The sequence below is a fragment of the Canis aureus genome, chromosome 8 (assembly GCF_053574225.1).
Source record: "Canis aureus isolate CA01 chromosome 8, VMU_Caureus_v.1.0, whole genome shotgun sequence".
NCBI classification, from domain to species: Eukaryota; Metazoa; Chordata; class Mammalia; order Carnivora; family Canidae; genus Canis; species Canis aureus.
This window is the reverse complement of record NC_135618.1, coordinates 44,833,407-44,846,013: the sequence shown is the minus strand read 5'-3', so window position 1 is coordinate 44,846,013 and position 12,607 is coordinate 44,833,407. Positions and strand designations below refer to the sequence as shown.

General features: G+C 50.1%; 1 long non-coding RNA gene across 1 annotated transcript; it reads right to left on the bottom strand.

Annotated features, from left to right (window-relative positions):
• Nucleotides 1-343: 343 nt before the first annotated feature.
• LOC144318108 (uncharacterized) lies at nucleotides 344-12,353 on the bottom strand. The gene is made up of 3 exons (XR_013383953.1): nucleotides 12,065-12,353; nucleotides 10,334-10,617; nucleotides 344-3,838 (listed from the first exon to the last, which is right to left on the bottom strand). It is a non-coding gene; the product is annotated as an uncharacterized LOC144318108 (long non-coding RNA).
• Between the last annotated feature and the right edge of the window lie 254 nt (nucleotides 12,354-12,607).

Sequence of the window (12,607 nt, the reverse complement as noted above, 5' to 3'; positions counted from 1 at the left end):
CGTGATCCTGGGGCCCAGGGGAAGCCTGCATAACTGAGGAGCCGCACATTCACATTTGCACATTAGAGCGTCCCTTCCGCCTGCCATTCAGACGGTGCAGGAGAGGGAGCAAGGCTGGTGGGACCCAGGGGAACGTGCCACCTCCCAGCACCCAGGACCCAGACTAGAAACAGCTGAAGGAGGGCGGGGACTGGGGCCCCTGCATGCCGTGATGCTGGGAGGACATCAGGGTGGGGAGAGGGAGGGAGAGAGACAGAGAACGTGAGAATGGAATATGTTGCATTTGAGGGGAAAAATATTCTTCTTCCAACACATCAGACAATCACATTTTAACTCACTGAGTACTTTATTGAGCATCTACTGTGTTTACATCTGTTCTTTTTTTTTTTTAAAGATTTTATTTATTTATTCATGAGAGACACAGAGAGAGGCAGAGACACAGGCAGAGGGAGAAGCAGGCTCCATGCCGGGAGCCTGATGCAGGACTCGATCCCAGGACCCCGGGATCATGACCTGAGCCGGAGGCAGATGCTCAACCACTGAGCCCCACCCCCAAGGATCCCTACATCTGTTCTTTTTTTTTTTTTTTTTAATGATAGTCACACACAGAGAGAGAGAGAGAGAGAGAGGCAGAGATACAGGCAGAGGGAGAAGCAGGCTCCATGCACCGGGAGCCCAACGTGGGATTCGATCCTGGGTCTCCAGGATCACGCCCTGGGCCAAAGACAGGCGCTAAACCGCTGCACCACCCAGGGATCCCCCTTACATCTGTTCTTTAGTGATCCTTCTAAAACCACCTGTGGGTAAGTTTTATTTATTTATTTTTATTTCTATCCTCCCACCTGAGCAAGGGGCGCAGACAAGTAAGCTGTCCAGGGTCCCCCAGCTCAGCAAGATCGGGCTGGGTGTCCGTGCCCTCCGGGGCCTGATGTGTGTCCACTTCTAGCTGACACCACAATGCTTAAACAGAGAGTGCACCCTGGGTGGTTACAATCAGCAAATGGGCAGAGAGTCTGACCCAGCATTTTGTTACCTGTGTCCCCAAGCATGTCCTCGGGCCACTGTCCACACTGTATGGGTCACGGGTCCCCAGGCCCTCTCGTGAACCCCACGCCCAGACCTCTGCAGGGCAAGAAACTATGACTTTTCTACCTCGGATCCCTGGGGTCTGATGCAAGGTAGCAACAGAATCAGCGTAACAGAACTGAGTCGAAATGATTTCTTCAGAGTAAGAGCCAAATGAGACATCTAGCTTCCAGGTTGCCGATCTCCATGGTGCAAATCCTCCTCCGGTGGCCTTTTCAAGCCACTTGACTTGGGTATTTCCCAAGCACCAATTATGTGCCTGGCCCTAAGCCAGAGGCAAAGCGGCCCCCGAAAGACAAGAGGGTGGTGTCCATCTCCAAGGAGCTCGGTTCTGTAGCAGTGGAAGGATCATTCACATTCTCTCTTTTTTTTTTTTAAGATTTTATTTATTCATTAATGAGGGACACAGAGAGAGAGGCAGAGACACAGGCAGAGGGAGAAGCAGGCTCCCTGCAAGGAGCCCAACGTGGGACTCGATCCCGGGACCCCAAGATCAATGCCCTGAACTGAAGGAAGATGCTCAACCACTGAGCCACCCAGGCGCCCCTGATTATTCACATTCACAGAGAGCAACGGATGGGACATTTAAGGGGTTGGAGCCTTAATTGTAGGGGCGGCCCATGGTCAAGGTGTAAACGCTCCCACACTGCCGTCCAGACCTGGGAAGACATGCGTGTTCCAGATCACCAGTGCTTCAGGAGCTTGTGGGCCTGGGCGGTGGACAAGCAAGCAGGTGAAGAAATTGCATCACATTAAATAATAACCAGCTGGTGGGTCCCGTGAAGTTGCTAAGCAAGGAGCTCTGACAGATGGGGACATTGCGTCCAAGCTGCTGGCTGTGCCTATCACCCTGCCTTTCCAAGAGGCCAAAACAGAATTTTTCAATCCAAATTCTGCTCTGGTTCTTAATGCAGAGACGTGTCAGCCCTGACACCTCTTTCTTCTATCCTGTCGCTGAGGACCTGCCACCTGCGGGCTATGTCCTGGAAGAGAGGCGGTCACTTCTCCCCAGGACCTGCAGCTGAGAGGGGTTAAGTTGCTCATGCCCTCGTGCCTTGCCCCCTCCTCCTCCTTGCTGAGAGTATCGTCCTCTCTGGTGGCCGCTGCCATGGGACTCACAATGAATCAAATCAATAGTGTCATCGATTAGGCTGATGTCAAATCCAACAGGAGCTGGTTATCTTCCTTCCACTTTTAACGGGTATTCCAGAGCTCTTGGGTCCCAGAGAGATGCCTTCTACTATTTAATTGTATTTATTCTCAAGCACTGGGAAATATCCCCATTGGCCTTATTCTGTTCAGATTGGTCCAAAAACAGGACTCAGAGAAAGAGTGAACACTTTAGGGTCCCTTTGCTTCCATGGTGAGCGTCAGTGGTATAAATGGTTATTCATATGGATGCTGGCACCAGATTATCCAGGTTTCAATTCTGATTCTTCTCCAAGGAAAATACATGTGCCATGGGGTAGATTGTGTCCCCCAAAAAATACATTAAAGCCCGAATTCCCTGTACTGTGAAGGTTCTAGCCCTTAACTTACTGCAAGAATGTGAATAATCCGGGGCACCTGGGTGGACGTGATCCCGGGGTCTGGGATGGAGTTCTGCATTGGCTCCCTGCAGGACTCTGCCTATGTTTTTGCCTCTCTCTGTATGTTTCTCATTAATGAATAAAATCTTTAAAAAAAAAATGTGAATAATCCTTTCCCGTCTGCATGCCTTCATTTTCCCCATCTATGAAATGGGGGTATAAAAGCCACCTCACAGGTATTGTCGTGAAGATGAAATGAGCATATACATGTGGAGTCCTTAAAAAAAAAACACTGGAAAAAATAAAAATAAAAATAAAAAACACTAGACATACATGGTATTATTACTACTTTGCCATTCTTGTGTTGGATTTCCTGAGTACCTACTATGTGTGAGGCCTGGAGCTAGGAGCTTTGCCTCTATGATCTCACTTAAAAGTCTGATATTTTGTTCATCAGAGATTTTTCTGCATTCATTTTGATCTGTTAAAATACTGTGCTAAAAAAAATAAAAACAAAAATAAAATACTGAGCTAAGACCGTATTTATCTTAATTGGTATGTTTTGGGGCACCTCCTTAAATGTTGTACCCCAGACAAGGGCCTCACTAACCTCCCCCTCAGCTCGGCCCTGGGAGGTGCACGCTGAATTGAGGTGCACTTTGGTGTCTCCCCATCCTTCTCCCTGCCTGCGGTCTACTGCACGGCTGGGATTTTATTAATCACACCCAGTTCTGGTATGAAAATAGGATCGATAGTGAAATTAGAGAGAGCAGAAAACGTTCATCCTTGAGGCCCTGCTCCCAATTTGCAGCTAGGTGCTTCAAGAAAAGGTGGCTTGGAAGGGAGAGGCCCTGCCTACAGGCTGTCCTCTGCACAGACGGGCCTGCCCGGGGTGGGATGTGGCCGGCACACAGCCCTCCCCACAGCCAGGTGCGTGTGCAGGAGACTCACACATCTCTTCTCCCCTCTCAGGTCTGGAAGGCATGGGGCCCATGGTCATGGCCTGTTGGAATATCAGCTCCTTAGGACACGATGGAAGCCGACAGAAGGGGCTCATTCATTCCTTGGTTCCTCGTCTGCTCCTCCGTAGAGTGAAGTCTCCTCCGTAAGTACAGAGATTTGGTCTGTTCTGTTCACTGTGGTAGCCTCAGCCCCCACGTGGCTGTCTAGCAGGTGGCTTAGAGCAGAAGCTCGAATATTTCCTGAGCCAACGTTGAATGAATCTGTTCAGCAATAAATAGAGGGTAACAGAATTAGACAAGGGTTAGATCACACAAGGCCACGTAGCTGGAGGGTTCGGATGTGCCCTCATTTTCCCCACCACACACACCTCCCACCAGTCTTCTCATAGGCTCTTCTGCGGGGAAGGGCACGGCCTGGTGGAGGAAAATCCAGGAAATGATTTAATTTGGAAACGTATAGCCTTTGGAAAAGCCTCTCTCTCTCTCTCTCTCTCTCTCTCTCTCTCTCTCTCTCGTTTAGTCCGGAACACAACTTTCATTCCCCAGATGGGAGGGCTGTCGTGCAGTCAGCAAAACCTCCTAAGACACTGACATTGAAATATCTGCCTTCATTTTTGAGACTCCAAGATCTTGGGACCAGAGTCAACATGGCTGCAACTGTGGGTGGTCATCACAGGTGATTTTGCCCCCCTCCCTTTTTTTTTAAAGATTTTATTTATTTATTCATGAGAGACACACAGAAAGAGGCAGAGACACAGGCAGAGGAAGAAGCAGGCTCCCTGCAGGGACCCCAATGTAGGACTCCATCCCAGGACCCCAGGATCACGCCCTGGGCCAAAGGCAGATAGATGCTCAACCACTGAGCCACCCAGGGACCCCGACTCTGCCCATCTTTACAAGGGATGAGCCTGAGCATGTGTCTCACTACCTAAATGCACCAGGCACAGCCTCAGCCTGTAAGGTCCATAAGGCTGCCCTGTTGACACTCGTAACCAAGCAAAAGGCATGAACAGGGTCTCCCCAAGCGACTTCAGAGGAAACAGGGCCCTACCGACCCCTTATTTCAGGGTCCCAAACTGCAGAGCTGTGACGGAATAAATTTCTGTTGTTTTAAGCCACTCATTACTGGTCATTTGTTACGGCAGCCCCGAGAAACTCATACATTATGTTATTAATATATCTCATTGTTCCAGTTTGCACGTGCTGACATGGCTTAGCTGCTCCAAATGACCCACACAAATACTAGGACACAAACATTCACGTCTCTGACCACCCCCCCACACACACACACCCAACCTTGAGAAATAAATTCCTGATGCCCACGTTCATTCTACCTTTTAACCTGCACAAAGCTATTTTTATTCCAACCTCCAGCCCTGGTTTTGTGGAGCTTCGATTAACAAGGCAACAGAGCACTTCTGGAAGGTCTCAACAGCACTGCATAATTAGTCTCCTGTGTTTGCTGGGAAGCAGCGTTCAACAGAGACGGGACTGTAGCTCTGAACTGGCTCTGGCCTGTTGTTCCTCACTGTGGGGTCAGGGGACCACTCAGCTCAGCTGCCTCCAGGGTGCCCGCTCAAAGCAGAGACCCCTGTGTGGATCCCCTGAGCCTGTGTCTAAGGGGAGAGTTCCGGCCACTGCTTTTTGGGGGGATTTCATGGGAGATTCTGGTGCTAGCTAATGCAACACACCATTAACCCCTGGAGCACAGGTTCCCAAGCTGGGGCCAGGTTGGGGTGGGGGTTGGGGCCGTGTTGGGTCTTGGCCACAGCTAATGCACCTTTGGAAAAAAGAATTCTCTCCACAGCTTTTGCCCTCCTCTCTCTGGTCCAGGAGTAGACACTGGGGTGGGCTGTCCCCAAGGAGTGGCCAGAATTCATCAGCCCAGGGTCCCCTGGGAGGCTGGAGACGTTTTCAAGACAGGAGATGAGGTGGTAAGAGGAGCCACAACCTCTCCAGTGCTTCTCCAGCCTCCCTTTGGGAGATGAGGCCTCCAAACCCAAGAGGACACCCTTGCCTGTCCTTATAACCACCCAGGAAGGCTGTTTTCCAGACCTGGCTGATTCTTTGCTTCAATTACCCAATATTGGGGCAGGGAGAGGGGGGTACTTGTCTGTTTGGTAGCATGTCTATACAGCCACTGTCTACCTGGGGCAGAAGAATCTACCCATGGGACACCTGGGTGGCTCAGTGGTTGAGCGTCTGCCTCCAGCTCAGGGCGTGATCCCAGGGTTCCTGGGATCAAGTTCTGCATTGGGCTCCCCACATGGAGCCTGCTTCTCCCTCTGCCTGTGTCTCTGCCTCTCTCTGTGTCTCTCATGAATAAATAAATAAAATCTTTAAAAAAAAAAAAAAAGGAATCCACCCAGTAAATCCACTCACTCAGCAAATACTCATGGAGGATTTAATACGGACTGTCTCAGACACAGTGGATACAGAGTGAACAAGGAGAGTCTCCCTGAGACAGCGACACACTCCGGAGACCTAGATAGATTGGGGATGGGGTCCTGGTTGAAGAGAATTCCAGCACTGGGGAGGATGTGAGGGCCAACGTGAGGCCCCGAGGAGAGACAGCATGGGGCATGTTTGGGGACCAGCAGGGAGGCCAGCACGGCTGGCGGCTGGCGGGGAGTAGGGGAGGCAGGGGGGAGGGGGCAGGTGAGCTCGAGAAGTGGACAGAGGTCGGGGATCCCCCTGGACGGGCCTGGCTTGGAGGTTGTAGAGAGGCCGCTGAATGGACAGAATCAGGGTGGGTCTGGAGTTGATAGGATGACGGGACTCCCAGATTGAACGTGGGAGGATGATGAAGGAAGAGGAAGCAATTACAGCCCCCGGACACTGACAGGATGTTGGATGATATAAGAACTATTAATTCCCTAGCTGCAATCATGGTATTGTGGCTACGTTCTTAATTGTCCTTACCTTTTAGAGATCCATACTGAAAGCTTTATAAATTAAAGGATATAATTCTGGGATTAACTCCAAAATAACTTGGGAGGGGAAGCCTTTGGAGGCGAGGGAGAGGGGGATGAGGACAAAACAAGCCTGGCCCTACGCGGATGGCTGTTGGAGCTGGGTAATGCTCACTCCGCATTGTGTATGTTTGGAAGTCTCCAGGATAAACATTGTAGGAGGCCACATTCCCAGGATGGGGCAGGGGTTGTCACCGCGTCGTGGTTTTCTTATTCATGCCCTGATGGCGTTGTGGTACCTTCATGGGCCCCCACTCCCTGGGCAGACCCCAGGCACAGTGAATTAGAGTCCCCGTTCCACATACCCTCTCGACAGGCCAAAGACTCCCCATGAGGGCCTGGAGCAGGGCACACACTGTCCACCCTGTGGAACACTTGAGACTCACCCGATTTTACACGGAACCTTGAAAGTCAGAAACAACAGTTCCCTACAAGGCAGTGCTTCTCAACTGGGGGGGTTGCTCCCCAGCAACGGCTGAACACCTGGTGGTGGGCGGAGGCATTCCTGGTTGTCAGCCTGGGGGCGGAGGTGCTCCTGGCGTCGAGGGGGTGAGACCAGGGACGCTGCTCACCCTCCTGCAGCGCACAGGGCAGCCCCCACAATCGAGAATGATCCAGCCCCGGATGTCAACAGTGCCGAGGTGGAGGGGCCCTGATCCAGAGGCTGCTGGATCTTGGAAGAATGAACACAGGTCTTCAGAGCTGGGTAGACCTGATGGCAACAGGAAGCTCTTGTTGGGGTTATTTAAAAATAACTACACTGAGCTTCAGAGAGGCAGAAATGCTGGCCCCAAATCACATCAGTCTCCTCTCCCTGCTTTATTTTTCTCTGTGTCTATACTGCATACACTCCCTGTTTATTTTATATGGCACACACACACGCGTGCGTGTTCCCTACACTAGAATCTAAGCCCCATGAGGGCAAGGATTTTGTCCATTTCGCTCACTGGTGTGTCTCTAACACCTTGCACAGGGCCTGGCACATAGGAGCTCGTGAATATTCATGGAATATTGGGATCACACTGACAATCCAGATCATCACCATGGCCCATACAACCCTACAGGACATTGCCCCCACTCTCTCCTTCCACCTCATCCTCCAGCACTGCTCAGCCCTCACCGTACTCCGCAGTAACAGGTCCCTCACTGTTAAACACGCCAAGAGCACTCTGACCCCAGGGTCTTTGCACCTGCTGCCTGAACATTCTCTTCTCTCCTCCACCCCCCTGCCATCCCATCTTCATGGCTTATTTGCTCCCTTCATTCAGGTGTCTAGTCAAAGTCACCTTGTCAAAGCAGCCTTCTCTGAACTCCCTCTCTAAATAGTGCCCCCACCCCACCTCTACTACTTCCTCCTTTCCTGTTTTATGTCTCATCCTAATCCTCATCTCTCCCCAACTCTATAACAGATATTTTAAATGTTTATCATGTCTTCCCTTCTATTCCCCACCAGAGATCCTAAAGTAATGAGCCTGCAGAAGTTCTCATAATAAAGTGAAAGATGCTAAGACTCGAGAACATCCCAGATGGGGCCTCTCCCTTTGCTATCACTTCCATAAATGACATCAGGAAACTGAGCTTCTGAACTCTGCTGCACCAGGAGCCTGGGCACTGTTTGATCCACCTCATTTGACAGATGAAGTCAGCGTGGTCACACACAAAGGGTCCAGCATCCTCTGGGCTGCTTTGGTAGGATTGCCCAAGAGCCTCTGGCAGCCACAGCTCAGCCCTAGTTGTGTTGGAATATGAGCACAAAGTTGCCAAATCTTTGGGGTGTTTTTTTCCTTTTAAAGAAGTTCCAAGTCTGGATTTTTTGTATGTGAAAGTTCCTAATTTTTGACACCAAGCCTACACCCTACATGGCAACAGTCAGCTGCAGCTAAGAGCTGCTGCCCATTATGAAAGAGGCACGAACGCTTCAGGTCACCACAAGCCTCACCCAGAATGCTTTGCTCATTTGTTTTACCTGCTTGGCCTCTGACAGTATTTGACTTTTCAGCTCCTGATTTAAGGATCTTAGTCGATGCTGAGCTAAACATGAGCTAGCATGGTAATGCAACTACCACCAAAAAAACTAAACATAAAAAAATTTTAAAGACTTATGTTATCTTGGGTTGCATCTATAGAGGTATAGTGCCCAGGAAAAAAAAGAAGAAGAAGAAGAAGTTATATTCCATGTCTGGCCTCCAGTGTGCGGTCTTACCTCAGGAGTCAAGGCCACCATTTCAAAACAGATAAAGACTATTGTCATTTGTTTGTAGAAGACCAGACAGAAAGGCTGAAGAACTGTCTGCCTCCCTCCAAAAAAAGACTTGTCAGGGATATAAGCACTGTCTTCATATGTCTGAGCAGCACTAATGAAAGAGAAACAAGATGCATTTTGTGACTCTACTGGGAAGCATAATTAGACCCCGTAGGTGGGAGATACAGAGAGATAAATAGCCCCTCAGCATCTAAAAACTGAGTTTTCTCGTTGTCAGAGCCCAGCTGGGATGGAATGAGAAGGAGTGACTTCCCTGTCACTGGCAGTATTGTAAGTGAGGCTGGATACCATTTAACGGGTCTATCATAGAGGTGATTGAAGCATCAGAAATAAAATTTGAAGGTGAGCAGGGGGGCGCAGAAAGGAAAGAAAGAAGGAAGGAAAGAACAGAGGAAGAGAAGGACAGATGGTTGGATTTACTGAGTGCCCACTGTGTGCCTGGCACTCCATCGACAGGCACATCGTCATCACCTTTCTATTCTCTTCTGGATTTAGACTCTGGATCAGACCATTTCCTATGTGATTGCAATTCAATTCCAGTCTCCAGTGAAAAATGTGTCCCACGTGTCCCATGTCACCGCGAATGCAAATTATACACAAATTCCAAAGGGGTTGCACTTAGGTTTCTTTCTGAAAGGGTGACGGGAACCAAAGGGGGAAGCAGATCCAAAAGGTCACCTCTGCCTCACTCCCCGGTCCCGTCAGCCCACCCCATCCCTGTCGACGCCGCCAGAATGCTCCATCACCGGGGTGGGTGCCCCCCTCTCGCTCCGATCCTAAGCCACATTAATGGGGGGTCTTGTTGTATAAGACAAGCTTGTCAGCTGCTCACTGTCGGTGAAGAGAGGTAATGAGAACTACTCAGCAATTGGGCGTTAACTAAGAGAGTCTACAGCATAACAAGAGGTCCCCAAGACTCACAGGGAGAAAACTGCCTCTTGCTGAGCTTTCTGAACATCTCACTCCATCCCCAGAGGAGACCTTGACCTCGGATGGTGAATTATGAAAAGGAGAAGTGCCGCTGTGATTGGTCCCCTGCAACTGTCTCCCCGCTCGACAAGCCATTGTCCGAGTGACTGCCAGTGGATCCTTGGAGAAGGAGTATCAGACATCATCCCGCTCCCCAGCTCTTCCTACGACGCTGAGGATTGAACCCGAACTCATTCATCTGTCTGCAATGTGTCTCCAGCCAACCTCACCAGCATCCCTCCCAAGCCCTTTCCATCAGGCCTCTGCTGGCTTCAGTGGCATCTGCTTTGTTTGGATTCCAGGGATTTGGGCAGGAGTAGCGTCATTAGGAGGTGACCCCAGGAAGTAGAGTGAAGGAGAAGGGAGAAGAGCCAGCGTAGGAGGCAATGATGAGCACGCCACCCTCTGGAGACCATGACGATGGCGATGCGACAGGCCTCACAGTCCTCTCACTGGGACATGAAGAATCTGGGGTATTTACCTACCGTCTTCATTTCCAGGGGCTGCTAACAAAGTACCACTAACAGGATGGCTTGAAACAATGGATATTACCTCTCAGCTCTGGAGGCTAGAAGTCAAGGTGTCCACCCTCTGGATGGTTCCAGGGAAAGTTGGGGGGAATTGTTCCTGACTTCTTCCAGGGTCTGCAGATTGCTGGAAATTCTGGGTATTCCTGGGCATGCAGCCACACCACTCCAGTCTTTATCTCTGTGACACGTGGTGTTCCTCCCCCGCAGCCTCGCCCCGTGCATCCCTCTGTGTCTTCACATGGCCTCCTCCAAACACCAGACATCTGCCCTCATCCACTGTGGTGACTACATCTGAACCGATTATATCTGCAGGATGTATTGACAAAAAAGGTCACACTCTGAGGCTCCAGAGGACACGAATTTGGAGGGCGGGGGGTGGGGGACACTCGTCAACCCTGCATAGCTCCACCGACTCCCTTTGCCCCTCATCCAGGCAGCATTGTACAGTGCACAAGCCCAATAGCAGTACTGCTCATTTGTCCACTGGCTCTAGCCACACTGGCCTCCTCCACCAAGTGACATCCCCTCACACATGCTCATGCTGTTCCCTCTGCCTGCAACACACTTCCTCCCAATATCCATGTGGCTCATCTCTGCTGTTGCAGGTCTGCAGATTCCTTTCAGATTCCTTTCAGATACTAGGAACAGAAACCCAACTCAAACCAGCTTAGCCCCCCAACACAGGAAACCCACTGATTCTTGTAACTAAAAAGTCAGTCTCCGGGCAAAGCTGGATATGGGGTTTTGAAGCAGGCCCTCAGTGTTCAGTCTTGCCCTGTCTCTTGGGCATGTGGGTCCAGGAAGGTTGTCAGAAGCCCTAGACTCACATGGTTATGGTGGCACCACTTTGGGATGGCAACATCTTCCCCATTGGAGGAAGAGCCCAGAATGGATTCTGATTTCACTCAGACCACCTGCCTCTGCCTGGACCATCACCACAGCCAGAGAATTACAGTATTCTGATTGACCAGGTCTGGGTCACACTCTTAAATCTGAGAGTAGGGTGACAATCACACCCAATCCACATGGAATGAATGGGTCTCCCCAAAAGAAGCTCTATTATCAAAGAAAGGGAGAAGGTCCAAGTAAAAACAGCAGGTGTCAACTAAAATGTCCAATCCTATGATATCTCTTCAGAGAGCCCTCCCCTGACCTCCGTTCTTACCCCAAATCAGCCCTATGTTAGTCCCATGAATCTGCTTCTTTTTCCCCTCATAGCACCTGTAACTTGTTTATTATGCTTATATTTCTTTCCGTAACATCTGCCTTACCCACTGGACTGTGAGTTCCCCGAAGACAGAGGCGATGCCTATCTTGTTCACATCTGGAGCCTGCACCCATCAGGGCATGCCTTGACCACAGTAGATGATCAGTCATTGCACGGCTTTTATAAAGGAACTTTGTGACTCTGTTCTAGTGACTCGTGGAGCTGGGAGTGGCCCTTGCGTCTCCTGAGGCCCAGCCCAGCCCAGGGCACAGTAGAAACAGACCCCAGTGTGGCATGCATGGCTCATGACCCACCTGCAGCCTGTCCCCCGGGAAGTGTGACCTCTGAAGTTTGCCCGTGTCTTCCTGTTACTCAGTCTGAATCAGTCCAGCTCAGCATAAACACCGGATTGTTTAGCAGCTGCAAGAGCCAGGTTCGAATCACAGTTCTGCTACTGGACATTTCTATGGTTGCCGGCGAGATTCTTAAATGCAATGAGAATCCATTTCCACACTGATTTTTTAAAACTATTTTCTCTACCCTTACCTTTCATTATGATGCTGCATTTTATGAATCCTTATAAAGTCTTCTAGAAACCTTCCTGGAACATGGTGGGGTATAAATAAAATGTATCTGCAAAACAGAGATAATATTTACCATGCGGGGCTGCTGGGGGAATTAGAGATAATGTAGGCAATGCACCTGGCAGATGCTAGGCCCATTATTATTATTTTTGGTGGGACTGAATCTCAACAAATACTTTCTCAGACATCAAGCAGGAAACCAATTTCCTTGAAAATAAATGTCACAGATATGAAAGGACTGATCCAAAAATAAATACAAAAATCTCTAATCGGGACGAAACCCAGAGGAATGATCCAGTCACAGAACGGGTCCTGTGCTGACCCAGTGGCCCCCCTCCAGGTGGTCAGGAAGGTGAAGTTGAAGGTGAAACATAGCAGACAGGTCATTGTCATGGCCTGTGACCAAGCCAGAGACACTGCTGGGCTGGAGGTGAATGAGGTGAACAGGAGGCACAGACGTTGCCAGGTGACCACACAGGAGGTCAGGAACAAAACAGCTGGGCAG